This window comes from Lontra canadensis, unplaced genomic scaffold, assembly GCF_010015895.1.
Source record: "Lontra canadensis isolate GAN:19392208 unplaced genomic scaffold, GSC_riverotter_1.0 scaffold121, whole genome shotgun sequence".
Classification (NCBI taxonomy): Eukaryota; Metazoa; Chordata; class Mammalia; order Carnivora; family Mustelidae; genus Lontra; species Lontra canadensis.
The window spans coordinates 2,836,554-2,853,049 of NW_022631115.1; the positions used below are offsets into that span (position 1 = coordinate 2,836,554).

Here is a 16,496-nt window from a genome sequence, read left to right on the forward strand (position 1 = left end):
TGAAACTTTCTACAAAAATACGCTTATTACAATATCAAAAATACATCTTTGGTGGTTTCAAATTGACTGAATATAATTTTAAAAAGCAATTGTCTTAGTACGTAACCACAGTATTAAAGCTCTTTCTTATGCCTGTAAATAACACATTTTTCCAGGTTTGAAAAACAAAGACAGTATTTTGTTTAATTTTGTATTCTTGGCAATTATCACAGTGCTTCAGTAGTCTGATCATTCAATTACCAACCATTTCCTGTGCACTCACTGTGTGCACACCAGTGTGCTGCACACTGTTCTAAAGAAGGGGATTCATAAGCACGCGGATTTCTTACAGCCTGGATTACAGAGGGAGAGAGGAGTCAATAAGGAAAGTTAAGGGGCGCGTGGGTGGCTCAGTGGGTTAAGCCTCTGCTTTCAGCTTGGGTCATGATCTCAGGGTCCTGGGATCGAGCCCCACATCGGGCTCTCTGCTCAGCAGGGAGCCTGCTTCCCTTCCCCTCTCTCTGCCTGCCTCTCTGCCTACATGTGATCTCTGTCTGTCAAATAAATAAATAAAAATCTTAAAAAAAAAATAAGGAAAGTTAATAATTTCCCATGGTGATACTTGTTATAAAGACATTAAAACACATTGATGGATACACAGAAAGACAGTGAAGATTGTTTAAATTGGCAGGTCAGGGGAGGCCTCATTGATAATGAGACTTTCAAGCCGAGATACGAAGGAAAAGTGGGACCAAACATGTAAAGATCTGGGCGGTGAGAGTAGTACTTCAGTTTTAGGGAATGGCATTTGCAAAGTTTCTACAGCAGGACTGAGTTTGGTGAATATGAAGATTTGAAATGTAGGTGATCAAGGAGGAAAGAGTGATGAAGTAAATATCACACTGGCCAAACAGTGGTTATGCTCAATGGATTAGGAAACCCTGGGACGTTTTAAGCACAGGCAAGATATGGAATGATTTGTGTTGTCAAGAATCCATTCCTACTGCTGTGCAAAGATTCCAATGGAAAAACTGGCTGGAATGAGATCAATTATTGGTATGTTATGGATATATCAATTGCACTAGAGTGAAAAGTTATCCTGGAGGAAGTGGAAGGATTTGGGAAATATTTTAGGAACAAAAACAAGAGTTTTTCTTTGCTGGTTCTTTGAATATGGTGTGTAAGTGTAGATAAATATTTGCATGGCTCTTTGGTTTTGAGCTTTAACTGGAAGGGCAGTCGTGTATTTACTTGATGAAGACTATGTTCAGAGGAACAGATTCAGTGGGGGTGATGATCGAGTTGAGATGTCTAGTAAGTTTTCAAGTAGCTATGTCAATGACACAACTTGCATCTACATATATCTGGGACACAATGGAGTCTTTCTCAGATTGAAGTGTCAGTGTCATATAAATGATATTTTCAAAGCAATGGGATTTGGGATTGGATGAGATCACTTATGCAGATAATGCAGAAAAAGAAGAGTAGATTTCCAAGAACAAAATCCTGGAAATTCGAACATTAAGGGGTTTGAGCAGATAAGGTATCAGCACTGAAAACTGAGGAAAAAATATCCGTTTAAGTGAATAACTTCACAAGAAGGAAGCAGGCAACAAATGGGTCAAGGACTGCTCTGGAGTCAGGTAAGATGTTGAATCTAATTTTAACTTCAAAAACAAAAGTTATTTTGGGGTGCCTGGGTGGCTCAGTGGGTTAAAGCCTCTGCCTTCAGCTCAGGTCATGATTCCAGGGTCCTGGGATAGAGCCCTGCATCAGGCTCTCTGCTCAGCGGGTAGCCTGCTTCTTCCTCTCTCCCTGCCTGCCTCTCTGACGTGTAATCTCTATCAAATAAATAAATAAAATCTTTAAAAAAAAGTTTTTTTATCACAAAAATGGGTTTATTTGAGAATAAAGAGAGAACTGCAGTTTGGGTTGTGCAAGCTATGGCAAAGCTATAGGTGAGCCCAACAAACAAAGGAGAGGAGTTATTTTATGAAGAAGAAGGAGGAACTTGGGAAGCATTGTTTTGAATGTAAGTCAATGTAAGCAGGAGTTCAGGATGATGACAATTTCTCCTTGGCTGAGTTGTAGTACGGGTAGTCAATTTCTTGTAGGAGATGTAGTGTCCTTTTTTTTTTTTTTTTTTTTCTTTAGCCATGTAACTGACACTTCTTCCTGTAACTGACAGTGAGCAGTACCACTCCCCATTCTTGTTTTCAGAAGCTACTTTGGTGAGGTCCTCCTTTATTATTTTTCACAATGTAAGGAAAGAATAATGACCACTGGATTCAGAAATAGAAAACTCATTGGTTACCTTGATAGAAAAGCCCAATTAGATGGGTCTAGGGAAAAAAAAAAAAAAAATGGTGACATATAGGCTAAATTGGCAGTATATCTTTTAAGGATAGTTTCATTTTTTGTCATTGGTTAGCAACCTGCTACCATGCAGGACTTGATGAGCTGTGAAAGGATTTCTATAGCACTGAAAACGTGAAGTAGAATTTCCACATATTTGTATATAAACTCTATTCACATTGATGTGTCTGAATAAAGCAATATTCCCTACTTGAAGTTAGTGAACAAAAACAAAAAACAAACAAACAAAAAACTTTCCAAGACACTGCCTCTGTCAAAGAGGCATGAAGAGACGTGCTAGAAGTAGACTAGCTTGTCATATGTTGAGCATTTTGTGAATAAGGTCCTGAGCCAGATGCTGTGTGTTAGTTAACCTTACTAAGCAGATTGCCTTATTTCGGTTTAAAAATGAGGATATAGGCTCAAAATATTAAGTAACTTATCCAAGTGACTTGGATAAGAGCACGCTCTTTTTTTTTTTTAAGCAAGTCATACTCAATTTTTTTTTCTAAAGAAAAATAAATAAATAAAGTGTTCAGTCATTGTCTAAAATGAAATCTTACACATGGGCAGCTGTGGTTTACACTGCCCAACTACACTCCTAAGTTTCTCTTACCTCCACTTATTACTTTCCCCAACAGAAAAATCAAACAAATGTAACTGATGGATTTTTGTACTTCAGCTGCTTTGAAACAGTAGACTTCTGAAATCTCATCTACCTTTTCCTATAACTGAAGTCAATTGAGCTCAACTAATACAAAAGCAAACACAAATTCCTCTAGATTTACCTGGTGATAATTCAGCAAATTAGAACATGTTAGCTGGAGGCGGTCCAGTTGCAACTGACAAAAGCCAAAAGTTCATGGTATTCCAAGAATTGAAATAGAAGACCTGCATAGCCCTGCTTCCTCAATATCCTTCCTCCTGATCCCATTTTGAATGATTCTCTTAGGAATGCTTTCTCCATTTGGGTTTTTTTTTTTTTTCCCCACAAACTCAACATTTCATTAGGAAACATACAAAAGAAAAAAAAATAAATAAGATCCAATTCGGAAATAATTGGCAATAGATAGATAATACCTACTGGTACTTGAACACAAGAGAATACCAGCTCAAAATGATGCTAGAGATGTTGATTGAAAGAGTCAGATGTGGGTATTGGGTTATCTCTAAAAGGAAACATAAGGAAAATACAGAAGTAATGAGAAAAATATGTTAATAAAAAACAGAACCCCCGCACACTTGGATGGCTCAGTCGGTTAAGCGGTTAAGCAGCTGCCTTCTGCTCAGGTAATGATCCCAGGGTCCTGGGATTGAGTCCCACATCCGGGGAGGAGGGTCCCTGTTCAGCAGGGAGCCTGCTTCTTCCTCTGACTCTACCTGCTGCTCTGCCTGATTGTGCTCTCTCTCTCTCTCTGACAAATGAATACATTTAAAATATTCTATTAAAAAAAAAAAAACACAAAAGAACAGAACCCCCAAGTTATCTATTCAGTCTTGAAATTGAGGTGTAGAAATAGTGACCAAGGGATGCTCCATAAATAATATTACCTATTTTTTATAGATATATACAAAGGTATTAAGATTTTATATGCAATGCTTTTTTTTTTTTTGGTATATGACAATTCAATCAGTTTCACAGGAATTATATTACCACCATTTTATATACGGTGTCAAGGTAGCTCAAAATAGGAGGCTTATATAAGTTAAATAGAAGGTCAGAATTTTATATACAATAGATCATATTGTATGGATATTTTGCTTTACATTTCAAACTCCTCCCTTCAAAGGACTTCAAATTATTTCCAAAATGGTTCACAAACATGTTTCCTAAGATTCCTATACTGTGAAGAATGGGCTGGGTGGGATTGTATCCATAGTTTTGTAAACAAAGAAATTAAATGACCTGGTTTAGGTTTCACAGTAACCATTCTAGAGTATTGAATTTTCTTGTGAATGTAATTCTTCATATACTGCATGGTGTTGATGTTTACATTCACATTTTACTATGTTTACATTTTTAAAAATTAAAAAAAATTCTTTAAAGATTTTCTTTGAGAGAGAGCACGAGAGCATGAGCTGGGGGAGAGGCAGAAGAAGAGACCCAAGAAGGTCTCAGAAGCAGGGAGCCCCAAGGCAGGTCTCAATCCTAGGACCCTGGGATCATGACCTGAGCAGAAGGCAGACCTTGAACCAACAACCACCCAGGCACCCCTATGTTTACATTTTTAAAATAATAACTTAAAATAATAAAAAAATACATCTAATTTTTTTTTTAATCTGCTCCAAGGGTGACATTTCTTAAAACATTTCCTTGATTGATCCTAGTATATCTGTCACCTGGTTTTGTTGCATTTTACTCATTTGTAGCATCAGATGTTTGACCACATTTAATTTTCATCTTAATTTCCATAACTGGTTATACAATTTGACGAGGAAAAATATGGAGTGGATTTGCTTCTTAAAAAAAAAAAGACATCAAACTAACATACTTACTGGGATTGACAGTTCAAATTAATCAACCACTTCTTTTTTCTCTTCCTGGCAGAGAGAGAGGGAGGGGGAGAAAGATTGAAAGAGAGAGGTTCCGCATTAATGTCAATCAGTGCTTAGAAAGAGAATCTGTTCCTCTAGGTCTGAATAATCAAGTGCATATGTTTTTAATTAGTAACGTCTTTGTACCCTGTGCCTCATTTAAGCACTCTTCTTTTATTTGGTGGGTTAAATTTCTGCAATTATTTTTGTTTTTATATGTCTGGAGAAAATAATTCAAACAATCAAATCAACTAGAATAAGCACAAAACTAAATACTGCGGAGAGATGCCTCTTGACTGATAGGGAGAGAGTGGCCCCTGAAGAGTGTAGCTCTCACACAACAAGGCTGATTTTTGTCTCTTGACAAAACCCCAGCACTTTCTGAAACTTCCTTGTACGGATGACACATACTTGTTTGTGCAGATACAAGAAGCATGTGTCCAATACATTTAAGGAAAAGGGAAATTTCATTTACCACAATCCTGAGAATTCCATCTATTTTCACATGGACCGTAAAGCAAAACACACCCTTACAAATTAGCCTCAAGTAACAAATACTCCAAGGAAGTTTGTGTACGTTAGTGAGACCAAAATGCTTCGTCAGGCACGGTTCCAGAGATTCACACCTTTTAACCGTTCCTCTGCTCAAAAGGTCTGTTAGAGTAAGTTGATAATGGGCTTCTTTCCACTGCGAACATTTCCTGCGTGTGTAGCTCCACACAGCGTCCGCGGCCTGCAATGAGCCCAACACGGGGCACCGTCTCTTGCAGCCAGAGCTGGAAGCGGGCAGGGCGCTCGGTGCTCACCCCGAGGAAATGAAGGTAGCGCTGAGCAGCGAAATAGCTCAAAGTCCAACGAAAACATGCACTTTTCGTGTGGATAAATAACCTGCCAGCTTGATTTTCGTTCCCAAGTGATCCCGGTTCAAATGTTTCAGCTCAAGAGAACCAGCTAGCATTTTGCGGGCGCTGGCGTCTCCTACGTCCCTCGCTCAGCCAGTGCCTTGGAGAGCGCATTTAGCTCCGGGAGGCTTAGACCGGCCCACCAGCATGGACGGTTCCAGACCCACGCGCTAATCCGTAATGGAAGCGTGGGAGGAAAGCGTTGCGTTTATGACTTCCTCTGTGCTGCCAGAATCCGAGGACGAGGATTCTGAGAAATTGTCAAGGAAAGGAGGCCAGGGACAGGCGACAGCTCTTCTGCTACCACAAATTAGTGTTTCGCTCCGCCCTCCCCGCCCCCCGCCTCCCGGCTTCCATAGTAATTCTTTTCCAAATTTCCTCTCAAGTCTACTAACAGTCTTCTAGCACAGAAATCTACACTGAGTAAGTTCAGAGCCTGAAGGGATGGGCTGTTACACTACATTTTTCCTCTTCACTATACATAGCTTCAAGGGTCCCAGTGGATGTGATTTGGATCAGTTTTCCAACAGTTTCAACGTTGTGTATTTCAATTCCCCTGCTCACAACACTTGCGTCTGCACCCGTTGCAGAGTGTGGGTGGCGAAGCCCTCAGTGACCGCCTTGGGGACCATCCACACAAACCCTTCCTTATGCTTTGGTATCAGCCGGTTAAGAGCAGGTAGAATGCACAGAAGTGGGGGGACTGTACGGAGCTGGAGCGAAGTGCCTGCAAGGCCCAGGGAGACTGGATCAGAGAGGCTAGAGGGCGGCGTGGGAGACGAACGGGAAATGCACTGAAAAGCCAGGCAAAGGGCCGGGTGGGTTGGGCATTGTTCTGGCTTTTAAAGGGCGGGGATGGTCGAGCCCTCCCGCTGACTTTATGCATTTCTTATTCGATCCTTTGTGAAATCAGAGTCTTCCCACACCCCTGCGAGGATCCTGGGCCGTGGGCGGCTCTCCAGCACTGCCCTGGGAATGCAACCTCCCGAGGCTCCCGACTCGACACACTGTTTCACGAGGCTCCCGGAGCACTGACACTCACATGAACCGCGTCCGGCTGGATCCTCTTAGCTGCTCGTCAAGGATCCCGAACCAATTCAGCCGCGTTTTAAAAGGTAGCAAAGCCGAGATAGATGCTTTTTCTTTCCTTTTTCTTTTTTCGTTCTCTGTCTTTGTTTTTTTTTTTTTTTTTTTTTTTTTTTTTAACTAACCTGTCATTTATGCCTGGAGGGTCCAAGAAGAACCCCCGACCTCTTTACTGTGTCTAACCCAGGGATTTCAAACGGGGTTTTTCAGAATTTAAGTATGGTCCCCCCTAATTGATAATCAAGATTGCGGAGTCTTCCAAAATAACCCTTTCCATTTTCTGTAATTAGAAACCCAGAGGAACTCTGGATTTTCCACGGTACATAATCTATATTTATTCATATTCCCTCTCTCCCTGCCTCCCCTCCCCCCCCACTTCCTCGTGCGCGTGTGTGCGCGCGCTTGTGCGTGCGTTTCCTTTCATTTCTAGCATTAGGAAACTCGTTCAGGGCCACTGAAAAGTCAGGAGAGGCTCAAATCTGATCTCTCACGGATTCTTTCCTCTAATGTTAGGTAATGTCCGGAAACGTTGTCACCAAATAAGTATGAGAGTATTATTTTGGAGAAACAGTTAACCCCTACCAAAATATAAAGCGCCAGAGGAAAAGAGGTGAGACTGGAAGACAAGGGAGCCCTTTGCATTCGCTGGTGGAGCAAAGTGCAATCAGGGGACGGGCTGGGGTTCCAGTCCTTATACTTCAGCACCGGAGGGGATGGACAGCGTCTCTGGACTGGGCGGCCGCCACAGGGACAGAACTGCGCTGCCCTTGCTACCACTGTCGTCGCCACGAGCATCTGGGCTCCCTGCTCCTCGCAGCTAAAAGGCGGTGCCTCCTGATACCCCTTGGTTCTCCCTCCCTTTCCTTGATAGACGGAAAGTAACCCTTCTTATCCACCTGCTACAACTACCATACAGGGCTCTGAGGAGTCCTATTGTTCCACAGATTAAACTCAGAGCAACAACTTCAAGAATATTTCTCCGCAGGGGGCTGGGAGGAAATGCAAGCAGGAGAGTGAAGTTGAAGTTCTTAAAGGCTCTGAAAAACCATGGGCTCTGCAGAAGGGGTTGAAATGCTCAAAGGCCCACACTTCATGAAATAAACAGAATGCTCACCGGAGAGTTGCAACTATTTTGGAAATAGCTTTGAAAGAAGAGTTCCAGATCTACTCTCATCCCTACCTTAGAGACTGAGACTTCTAATTCCTTTACTCGGCTGGTAAGTGATAATATTATTACTTCTACTTATTTACAACTCTAATGACTTTTTAATAAAGGTTTTAACAGAAAGATTATAAACAGTATGATCTTGCCTTGTGGGTTAAGGAGTAGATAATTTTATTTTTCAATGATTGTTCCTGCAGCATGATCTTAGGAAACCTCTTGCCTCATAAAACAGTAGGATATTTTACTTCTCTGAAGCCTCTTATGTGACAAGAATATTAAAAATAATATGTATTGCCTTATATGATTAAACTCTTGGTTATTTTTCTTAGTGCTGATCTTTTTGAATTTGTGTATTTATTTTTTTTTCAAAATTAATATAATCTGGCATTTTGTAAAAGGCTTTTTTTAATCCTATGCATGCGGTTTAAAGTAATCTTCTCTGTGTTATATAGTATTCAAGACTCAAAGTTACAAGTAGAGATGGTTTAGCAACCTCTTCTATTATATTTTATATGATTATAATTTGCCAAACCAGATATAAGAACAAACACATGTATACATACACACTTGATCCCTCTCTCTACCCAAACCCCCAAGTATACTTACACCTGTAGAATCTTATCTAAGAAATACACACATATTTTTTTGCTTAGCATAGTCTTTCCAGTCTTTTAAATCTTAACACGGCTTGCTTAAACCAGATCTGCCAGAAGGGAGAAAATGAGAAGCTTTAGTGTCCCTTTTTAGGAGAGTTGGCTTTTGATACCATACTGACTTCTTCATTCTACAAAATGCATTTGTCACTGAAATCCAAAAAGCAATAGGCCAATAGGTTCTTGACAAACCATAAACTTTAAAGTGTTAATTAAATCTGTTTTCTGTTGATTCTTATTTCTGGAGTCTTCTCCTAGAGGTTTAAAAGTACAATCTTTCACAGTGACCTTGATAAACATTCTGCTTTAATAAAAAGGGTTCACTGGGTAAAGGCAGTTACACAAATTTATAGCATATGCCTGACATTTCCGTTAGAGCTTGATCAATTCCAATAAGAACATTCGGTTCAGCAGAGTGTTGACTTTCAAGTAAGGACTTCTACAATCATGTAAATACATGTGATGCTATCTGCATAACCAACACTGTGGAAACAGTTTGTCCCTTTGAAAAATGATAGTTCTTATGGTTCTCTTTTAATTTCATAGTTCATATATAAAAGTGATATAGAATGTCTCTAGTACATAGCCATACGTACTCCTCACTTTCAATATGAAAATCATCTGAGGCAGTTAAGGTGGTATTTGTTGGTGAGTTGATGGGCCCTTATTTTGCATTGGCTCAGAGTGGCAGTTAAACTCTGAGGAAATACCATTCTTAACTGTCACTTACCGCTTACAATGAACCTGCTTGCTTAGCAGAAAGGGAGCAGAGGCATCTATGTCATTGAGCTCCTTGGGGGCTATTTTGCCCTATATAGGTCAGAAATGATAATCTGAGGAAAAGAAAATGTACCATTGATTTGGATTCCTTCCCAGGAGACTTACAATGTGCTCCTAACACAACCTGATTTTTTTTTTTTTCTAATTTGAGAGATGTGGAAGTGAAATTACCACGTGTAATGATAAATCATGTTTTAAGAGAATTACAGCATATTGTTAAACTTTTATTCTGGTTGTCTATTAATTACCATAGAGAGACTCCCCTGGTCGGCAGAGCATAAGAAGAAAGCAGAGAATGTATTCCAGGAAGCATGGCTGTTGGTATGTGGCCGCAATTACCTTCTTAGTGGTAGAGGGGGCAGGCTTGCCCTATGTGTGGCTGAACTATGCAAAGTAAAAGTTACCTTTGCCTAATTCCTCTGGAGATTTAGTCGTAGAAATAAATAACTCACATTCACCCACTGAAGCTCAGGCAAGGTGCTCATATCAATCCTTATTTTTTGGGAAATTGAGATAGACTTCTGCAGACCAGCTTAATGCCTACCTATATGCTAATATCTAACTGTCTTCCACTCCAAAAAAAGAAAAAAAAAAAAAAAGAGTTGGTGGGCTAATGAACCAGACCTTTCTTTTGTATAGAATCACCTGTCTTTAAAGAGAAGTCAATACTTTACTCTAGTAAATCCTTATCTTATTAAAGTCAGCTGTTTTAATAGTTATTTTGGTTTGTTACAGAAAAAGGATGCATGTGGTTTGGCCAGTACCAGACACAGCAATTCAGCATCCCCTCTCCTGGGGGTTAGGGGAGGGGAAGTATTATTGATAGGATAAGTGTTGTTGGCTGTTGCTTATATTTAAGACTCAAAAAAGAAAAGCAAGATAAGATTACATAATCAGGAAAATGTAAAGTGTATATAGGACAGAGAATAATTAACAGTGAGCTCTGGAATCTATTCAGTTGCTTTTCTGATTTTAATAAGAAGTAGTGGAGAGTGGGACAGAGTTCTGATCGGAATCTTTAAATTACGAAATATTATAAAACTACTTCTTGATCAACTTTTTCTGTAGGCCATCTAAATATTCATTTGATATTCTAATGTAATCACTGATATAATCATATCATATTGGATTTGAGTATCTTCAAGTTGCTTTAGAACTGTTGCTTGAGTTTGAACCAAGTTACACATGCTTTTATCAAAACACATGGGAATATGAAATGATTATTATTGAAACTTAGTAAGGCCCCTAGTAATTGACTTTTATTTTTGTACAATTTAAAATATGTGAATTCTAGGCAAACAACCACTTATTCATCCAATTCTAACAAGCAAGGTAAAAGCCACTGGTGAAGAAAAGTATTTTCGTAAGTCAGAAATTATTTCTATAGTTATCTCACCTCCCCAGAAATCTGTACAGTGAGTCATAGACTAGCACTCAAATGGAAAAAGAATTCTTATTTAGTATATTCCTTCTGTTTAGATTAGGAGATTGAGTCGTACATGGCATGCATTGAAAGAACCAAACATGCTGCAGTACAAAATATGTTATGCGGGGCACCTGGGTGGCTCAGTGGGTTAAGCCGCTCCCTTTGGCTCAGGTCATGATCTCAGGGTCTTGGGATCGAGTCCCGCATTGGGCTCTCTGCTCAGCAGGGAGCCTGCTTCCCCCTCCCCCTGCCTGCCTCTCTGCCTACTTGTGATCTCTCTCTGTCAAATCAATAAATAAAATCTTAAAAAAAAATATATGTTATGCATCATGATGTAGCAGAACAAGTACTGTTTGACAGTTAAAAGGTCAGGATTCTTGAACTGCTTGTCATTAGATCTTGGACAAGTCACTCAACCCACTGAAACTTAATTTTTCTTCCCTAAAAGAGGTTATCTTACCTACTAATTAAGGCACAATGCTTTATGTATGGTGGAAACCTAAGTATTTGTGGGACAAATTAATGAATGCCTACTCTATGAAAGGTTGGAGAGTCACGATATGATGCTTTTGAGAGCATTTTGGAAACCTGAGTGCTGTATCTTTGATTTATTATAAATAATCTCCAATAGCATTGCTTGCTTCATTCATTGAAATTTTCCCTGGTGTTTCCTATATGGTGGGCATATCTCCTATATTTAAGAACTAAAGTGTAAGTAATACAATATTTTCCTGTTAACTCAGCATCAATTTTTTATATCTCTTAATCAAATCAATGTTAGAATGCAGGTAGGACCTAGTTAAAAAATATTTATTACTCAAAACTGACACCATTCTTACACCAAATAATCAAGCTTAGGTCAGCATGACGGAGTTCATTTTATCTACTTTCATTTTGCCCTTAATTGGATCAATCACTGCCTTCGTGTCATCATTTTCTGGTCTGTAAAAGAGGAATGATATTATTAGTTATACCAATAAGAAAACTCATAGGATCAAATGAACTTTAAAACTGAGTATCTAACAACACATGTAGAAAGCTTAGGTTTGATTCAGGGCAAGTGACAATGGAGTGAAGTGTGGACAACATGGACTGATCCATGGAGATGTCATGGAAATGCTGTGAAGATTAGTCCAAAGCTTAGATTCTATTCATGGACATCTTCAGGAATCTCAAGTTAAGCAACATCTCATTGCTTGTTTTCTTTACGTTGGAGTTTAAACTACAACTATGATTTTTTAAATGTAATGACTATGATTTTTTTAAATGTAATTTTGAACATGTAGTCTTTTTAGAGTTCTGTATCTATAAAGATAGATACAGATTTCTATATCTGTATCACTAAAAATATTGTGATAACATGTTTAAGAAATCTAAATTGTTGTGATGAAAATTATAAGATTACCTAGTGATAGAACGTAAAGATTTTTTTTTGTAATCTGTTACCAAAAAGGGAAAAGGAAATAAACTACAAATAAAGGAAAATGGAGAAAATGTAGGAAATGAAGGTCATTAAAATAATGTCATGTGACCAAGAACGTTATCTTTGAATTATCACTGTGAAGCTTTTTGAACACATTCCATACAAAGTGTCAGAAGATCATTTTAGATTTTCATAAATTTAGTCTTCAAATTATCAGCAAAACTAAAATAATACCATTTTCTTAAATTAAAAGAATCATCAAATCAATGCATTAGAGTAGTGGCTAGCTATCACTTCATTACATTTAATGCACATACTTACTCAAATTTTAAAATTAAAATTTGTAAGGTAGTTATAACTACATTTATATTTAGTAAATTTATTACCAGTTACTCAACATTTCAAAGAGCCAGATTTAATTTTTTAAAGGAATACATGCTTACCTGATAAATTCACCAAATAAATTCACAGAAAGTAGGAATCTTTTAGAAATGGTATCAGAATTTTAACAATGTTACTCATATAAAACAGTTGAAAAAATAATACATTCTCTTTAAAACTTCTCAAATGGATCTATGTTGAGAAATAAGTAAGTATCTGAGATTAAGAAATTTAAGAATGATGATAAGAAAAAAGTGTCAATGGGGGAAACAGGTGGTGGGTATTAGAGAGGGCAGGGATTGCATGGAGCACTGGGTGTGGTGCAAAAAACAATGAATACTGTTATGCTGGAAAAAAAAGTGTCAATTGCATGGTTAAAAATACTTATTAAAAATACTTATTAAGTACATATGAAGTCTAGTATCAAATATATTAGTTTTCTCATCAATTGATTATGTGATCTTGGGTAATTCACTTTATCTTAATTTAATAGCTTAACTATTTTCTTGATTCTCTTGGGAAATCATTATTGACTATTAAAAAACAAACACACAAAAACATACAGGTTTAGTTGAGCTGAAAATTTTCTTCTGCTTCCCTCAGATCATTTTTCTTTAAAACATTCCCATACTTTTATGGTGGAAAGTGCATGAGATTTGGGATCAGTTGAATCCTGGTAGTCTCATTAGCTATACAAACGTGGGGAAGGGATGTAAACTCTGAGTCTCTTTATTTAAATATGTAAAACAAAGAAAATTTCCACCTCATCTCTTGTTGGGAATGGGTAAAGTAACAGGGCATAGAGAATGGTTGGTGAGCTGCCTCTACCCATCAGGAACTTGGTCAAGCTGGTGTTTGTTATTACTTCCTTTGTTAGGCCAATCTGCATGTGGTGGCTCTCACTATCCCAATTTTCTTTAATTCCTTCTCCAGATAAATCTCCCATTTTGTCATTCAAAGTGTACTATGCTCATCACTACCTAGTTCTTTTCATCATGCTTTGTCCTAGACTGTTTCTTTTTCTGTTTACTTATCCAAACCTACTCTTCTTTGCATAGATTGTAAATTGAAATGCCTACTGGGTTTAGGCATGTAAGCTAATGAGAGTGGCTGGCCAGGAGAGCCTGCAGCAAACTGCAGAAAGCAAGGCCCCCAAAAGGTTCCTGACTCTCTGCTTTTCTCTATTAAAGAGAAATCTGGAAAGTGAAAGCAGAGTTGTGTGTGAAATCTCATTTTCAGCTAGTTTAGCTTTTAAAAAGTTTTTTAATAGAACAAATGCATTAGAAACTGGATTCAGTGCATAGGCTGCCTTTGTTCCTGTGGCCTGCAGAACCAACACTTATCTGCTTTCAGTGACATCTGTTAGAACTGACATTTGTAGTCAGTCTTTATTTTATTTTATTTAAGATTTTATTTATTTATTTGACAGAGAGGGACAGCAAGAGAGGGTACACAAGGAGGGGGAGTGGGAGAGGGAGAAGCAGGTTTCCCGCATAGGAGGGAGCCTGATGTGGGACTCGATTCTATGACTGGGATCATGACCTGAGCTGAAGGCAGCTGCTTAAGAACTAAGTCACCCAGGCACCCAGTAATCAGGGCCTTTTACTAGTCCTGTTTTTATCTAAAAATAGGAGAATGAACCATGACTCAGCAAAAACCCTTATCTTAATACCTGTTGGAAGTTTACAGCTAATAAATCTCAAATGATGAGGAGTGGCTGAGATGAAGTAGATACTCCCATTTCTCTGGTGGTCAAAAATATTGTGGGAAAAATAGGTCATATAATAAATAGGAATGAATATAGATCAACAATATCCCATCATGATTTATTCTAGCATCTTTTCTCACTACTGTCTTTCTTTCCTCTTCTTATATGTGCCACAACAACAATAACCCAGATGTTAATTTTGACTAAACTGTTAGGTGAAGAAAAAAAAAGATAATAAATTACGGACTATGGTCTATTAAGTGCAAAGCAGTTCCTCTATCCCCAGATTCAAATTTTGGTGCATTCTGCAGGAAAAGGGGGACTATACCATAGGATAAAAAGAACAGCAACTTTCCTCTACAGGATTATTCTAAGACATTTAATGTATCTAATGCTGACCAAATACTCAGCAAAAGTGGGCTTCTAGGTTGATTGTCTTGATTTTCTAAGAAAGAACATCTTTAGGATGAAATGTATACAACATGAACTGCAATGTAATTAATATACCAAATCTTTGTGGGTGTCCTTTTTACTTTATTAGTCAAAAATGTATAATACTAAAAGGACATGTGGATGGAATAGGGAAAGTAACCAGTGTGGATAATAGTACTTCCAATTGGATAGCATTTTTTTTTTTCCTTTGGAGGGTGTTTTTTTCTTTTTTCCCCTAGCATCTTAAAGTAATATATCTTCATTTATGATATGATAAGCTTGCTCCAGTTTAGATTATATAGATATATTTTTTCCTCTGGTCTGGTTTTAATATTGAAAAAGTAACACTCCTAAAGGCAGATCAATTGCCTAAATACTGCACCATGTATCATAAACAATCTGACCAAGAAGTAGTATGATAGGGCACATTTAGAGTTAAGGTAAATAAAGATAGGGTAGTTCATCTAATTCATTAAATTCATAAATAAGCTGTTCATTTTTCTCCTTGGGTTCATCATTTTCTCTACTTATAAATCCTTTAAATGACTTATCTATTAACCACCTAATCAATTTATTTTTGTTTTCCATTTTGTATTTTCTTTTTATGGCAATAAATTTCTGAAAAGTCCCTTGAAGTTGGAGTTTAGAGTATTTTGTTGTTATATAGAATCTTCACAGAACATAAGAAATATGTTCCAGGAAACTTTACCTTTTTAAATTTCCAGTCATACTATGATTCTCTTGGCATTTTGTATGATAGTAACAGTTTTTAAAAAGTCCACTTTAGGGAATCTCATGTGATTTTTATGGCAGGACTGTGAGGCTAACTGTCATTCCTGTTTTCCAAATGAGGTAATTGCAAACTGGGAAAGTTAAATGCTTCTCCTATATTAAATAAAAATTAAGATTTGACTGATATTTCATACTTTTCCACATGCTGTGGGTAGTTTGGGAAGAAAAACTGCCACCTATTCTATGCATATCTCACCTGTTATATGCTTCACTTGCTTCAGATTGTGATAAAAATAAAAAATCTCAGCAACTGTATTTTACTGACATTTTAGTAAGTTATGGAGGAGTTTAGATTCTTAAGGATCTTGAAGGGCTCCTATGTTATCTTGACCCAAATTTTCTACAGATAGGGAGGTTTGTGGACAACATAATGACATGTTGAAGTCATATTTTAGAAGCATCAGGGAGTCATGAAGGACCAGGATTGGTTCTGTTGCAGTAATTCAGATTGGAGGTGATGAGAACTTGACCTAAGGGGATTAAAGTTAAAAATAAGCAGATTAAAACTGGATGATTAGGTGAGAGTTATGCCACTAAAAAACAAAAGAAGAATCAAGAAGAGGAGCTCTGGGGCGCCTGGGTGGCTCAGTGGGTTAAGCCTCTGCCTTCGGCTCAGGTCATGATCCCAGGGTCCTGGGATCGAGCTCCGCATCTGGCTCTCTGCTCCGTGGGGAGCCTGCTTCCTCCTCTCTCTCTCTGCCTGCCTCTCTGCCTACTTGTGATCTCTGTCTGTCAAATAAATAAATAAAAAAATCTTAAAAAAAAAAAAAAAAAAGAAGAGGAGCTCTAATGAGATAATGCTTTTAATACATGCTAGGTAAAGGCTAAGCATATAAATGTCAACTGCTTTTCTTTGGAAGGAACCATGTCACATCTGAC

At 38.0% G+C, this 16,496-nt stretch overlaps 1 protein-coding gene across 4 annotated transcripts in view; it reads left to right on the top strand.

Annotated features, from left to right (window-relative positions):
* Positions 1-6,597: 6,597 nt before the first annotated feature.
* SNTG1 (syntrophin gamma 1) overlaps positions 6,598-16,496 on the top strand; it is an 890,620-nt gene continuing 880,721 nt past the window's right edge. For 3 of the 4 annotated variants that reach the window (XM_032841181.1, XM_032841185.1, XM_032841182.1), the window contains exon 1: positions 7,284-8,074. The gene's annotated coding sequence lies outside the window, so the exon portion shown is untranslated. Of the gene's footprint in view, positions 6,887-7,283; positions 8,075-16,496 lie in introns of those variants that run through there. The other variant, XM_032841184.1, reaches the window with a different exon arrangement.